This window comes from Stegastes partitus, unplaced genomic scaffold (assembly GCF_000690725.1).
Source record: "Stegastes partitus isolate 25-593 unplaced genomic scaffold, Stegastes_partitus-1.0.2 Scaffold769, whole genome shotgun sequence".
Classification (NCBI taxonomy): domain Eukaryota; kingdom Metazoa; phylum Chordata; class Actinopteri; family Pomacentridae; genus Stegastes; species Stegastes partitus.
Window position 1 is genome coordinate 110,869 of NW_007578500.1, and position 3,340 is coordinate 114,208.

Here is a 3,340-nt window from a genome sequence, read left to right on the forward strand (position 1 = left end):
TTTGTGTCTTATGTGATTATAAATTGGACATTTGGAGGTTTAACAGCTGCATGAACAAAAGAAAAGTTGTTTCTAGAGATAAAATCCGACAACCGTAATATGCATTTTCTGACCTTTTATAGTTTAAATGATTTGTCAAGAGAGAAAATAATTTGCAGACAACTCGATAATGAAAATGACTAATAAGCTGCAGTCCTGCTACAGTCTGACTATAAATAAATAACATGCAGCTTAAGGCTTTGTAATAAAAGCCTGCAGTTATCTCGACATCATCGTTCAGCCGCCTGCTCCCATTCTGTGTCTCTTTCTGGGTAAATTAGTCGAAGGCGGCTTGGGAAGCGTCAGAAGCTTTGCTGGATGAGTGAATTCTGGAAAATCCTGCCTGCAGAGCCCGTTTGTTGTCGGCGTGAAGATTTGTGTAAATACGGTGACAAATGGGCGGCAAGAGGAGCTAAAAGAGACGCTCCTGATGCACCCAGATGTCGCTTTGAACCCACAAACCTTCGACTCAGTCGCGTTATTTCTGTCCACAGCTGAAACGGCTGAAGAAACACTCGAGGAAAAGCTAAGAATAGTTCTCTGGAATACATTTCTGGTTGATCCAAGAACGCCGGAGATTGGGAAGGTCTGGTACATGACTGGAGCCAGTAGAATAGAATATATATAAATAGAATATATTAGCACACAGGTAAGCACATGTTGACTGTGAAGCCCAGATTATAGTGAAGAGATCAAAAGATTCCTCGACTAGTCAATAAAAAGAAAGATATTCAGCAACAAGTTTCATAATTAATGTCCATCATGTGTCAAGCAAATATGGTCCTCATAGGTTTTATATATAAAAATGGAATTTATCCATTGGAATAAAAAGTTTTTCACTTTTTTTTTAATCAGTGAATCCAACAAATGACTAATTAATCAATAGTGACAGTATTTTATTTGTTTGTTTTTAAAATATAAAATAGTCCTGCATCTATCCGTCTGTCAGTTTCATTGGGAAATCCAAAGAAAAAAGATGTTTTCCCTTCACTAAAGTGCCTTGAGATTACCTGTGTTATAAATTGGAGATATAAAAATAAACAGAATTGAACTGAATATAATTATATATGTCAGGGTCTCATCAGTTTACTAAAGTCACAAAATATTTTTCTGTCACCTTAAATGTTTTATTACAGGCGTTTCTCGCCATCGGCTGTACAGGTTAATGCTCAGGGCACCGACATCCAAGTGGAGGAGTGGAAGTGGCCGGTGCTGTACCGAGAAACACCCCCCAAGGAGCGCAGTGACAGCCATTCGCCTGTAGGTGGCGTGTACCCATGCTTACTGCCCTTAACTGGGTCTGCCAGAATATGCACCCTCCATCTATTTCTGACCCCAAAGGACTTACAGCCACCAAATTCCCAGCATTTATTGATGATCGTGGTCTGAGCATGCTCTGCAAAGGTAAAAACGCTGGGATTTTTAATTTATGTCACTTGTTTCTTCAGTTTTATTTGATCACAGACAAATCTGAGACAAACCATCTCAGTCCACAAACAGAAAACAAAACACACAAAGTCTGTAAAATAACAGTTTTAAACCTTATTTGACGTTTTTCAATCGTTCACATACAAAATATTTCTTTCAATTAACAGCAAATAATTATATGTGCTACTGACTTAAAGGTTGTAAAAAAAACTGCAATTTAACAGTCAAATGTTTTTTGTCGTCTAACGATATATTATCAGTACTTTGAATCTATAAAATAACAATAAATTGTTCCAGTTTAAAGAACATTAAGTGCATTTTTCAGTGTAGAGACCCAACACACATGAATGGAAATACAATGAGATGAAAATAAAAACAGAATCATCTTCTGACATAAAATCAGGATTTTCCACATTATTTACTGTATTTGATGGATTACATAGAAATTTTTACTTACTTTACTAAAATTACAGTTAAACAAAATGATTTACTGTTCTTTAATCCTAAATATACAGAATTTTTCTTTGCAAAAGAAACAAATGCCCGTAAAAATGAAAATATAATATAAAAATTATATGTAATATAACAAAACGGGAAAAATCTGTAAAATATCAGTAAATCATTAAGATGTTCCAAAACTTACACTTAAAACTTTTAAAGATTTTCACAACAAACATATTCATGAAAATACAATGAGATGAAAAAACAACAAAACAAAACCATTGTTTCACATGAAATCATCTTAATCCACATTATTTACTTTTTGGGGGATTATATGTAAATTATTAGTTCTTCCTGTGATTTTACTAAAACCTGTTAAACAATCAATCCTTAATATACAGAACAATTCTTTCAAATAACACCAAACAGCACCAAAATAATTAATTTTTTTTTTTTTACAGTAAACATGTGAATGAAAACGTTCTTTCTGTGCTCTCAGTAGATATTATCAGAAATATAAATCTGTAAAGTAACAGCTGATTGATCAAAACAACAGACAGTTAAAACAAGCCGTGGTGTTTTACAGTGTACAGTGAGACTGAATCAGCTGGAAACTCAAACATCTGAACCAGCTGCTCTTTAAACACTTCAGTCTATTCAGCTTTAATGAACTCTAAAGTGGATCCGTTACCATAAAGACCAGCTCCAGCATGTAGTGGCTGAGTGAACGAGGTCTGGACTCTGTGGAGGAGAGTCATGGAGTCAGAGACGCTGTAGAAGGACAGAACACCTGCTCTGTGATCCAGGTAGACTCCTACTTTGGAGGGAGGACGACCTGAGACGAGAGTTTCAGTTTTGTTGTGCTGAAATACACAAATGTCAGTGTCACAATATAAAGACCAGGATTTGTCGTTGTGTCCAAATCCACATTCACCTGAACTCCCTGCTCTGCTGATGGTCTTGTATGAAACTGCTACATCAACTCCTCTTCTCCACTCCACCTCCCAGTAACAACGTCCAGTCAGACTCTCTTTACTCAGAACCTGATACCAGCCAGTGAATCTGTCTGGATGATCAGGATAAAACCGTTGTTGTTTCATACGTTCTACTTTTCTGTTCCTATCAGATAATAACAGATACCTGTTTGCTGTGTTTGGATCCACAGTGATTTCTCGTGAATATTTTAAGAATTCAGCTCTGGTCGTTGGTTCTGGTCCTGGTTCTGACAGTAAAACATCTACTTCAGTGCTGGCCAGTGAGATGTTTGTCCATGCGTCCCTCAGAACGTCCTGGAGTCCATCTCTGAGCTCCTCCACAGCTGCTGTCACGTCCTCAAAGTGTCTCCGAGGACGGATGCTGATGCTGGATGAGTGTGTGGACTCACTGAGTGCTGACACTGAGGGGTAGTCGTGGAGGAAGCGGCTGTGATCTG